This window comes from Elephantulus edwardii, unplaced genomic scaffold, assembly GCF_000299155.1.
Source record: "Elephantulus edwardii isolate Elephantulus edwardi_28Jun2011 unplaced genomic scaffold, EleEdw1.0 scaffold00128, whole genome shotgun sequence".
Lineage (NCBI taxonomy): Eukaryota > Metazoa > Chordata > Mammalia > Macroscelidea > Macroscelididae > Elephantulus > Elephantulus edwardii.
The window spans coordinates 4,509,571-4,510,106 of record NW_006399878.1 but is presented as its reverse complement, the minus strand read 5'-3'; positions in this window follow the sequence as shown (position 1 = coordinate 4,510,106).

Below are 536 nucleotides of genomic sequence, written 5' to 3'. Positions count from 1 at the left end.
AGAATTAAGAATAATTTGTCAGGCTTTTGTTCTGTTGTACATAGGTTTGTAACTCATTAATATTGTCTCACTTTATTATACTAGGTTTTTCTAAGTCAACTCTGGATAGATATGTACCTCCAATATTTATGTATTTGTTTAGTGAACAACCATTTGAAGCATCCAAGAATTCCTATCTAGAATGGTAGTTGAGCTTTTTAGATGTTTTTGGTTAGATTCCAAGTCACAGTGACCCTAAGAGTAACAAAACAAATCACTGCCCTGCATCATTATAACAGTCATTATTGTGTTGGTGTCTATTATTGCAGCCATTGTGTCATTTCATCTCTTCCTTGAATATCTGTCCAGTGCTCAGCAAGTACACATGTATCACTTCAAGACCTATGCATTTAATTTCCTTATCTCTAATATTCAATCTCAAGCTATAACAGCAGGGAAAGTTACAAGTTTCAAATGTTAGAGTTGAAAGAAGACTTAGATCTTTTATTATGTCTTGGAGAAATGTTCTATAGTTTTCTATAATAGGTCTTTTGTGT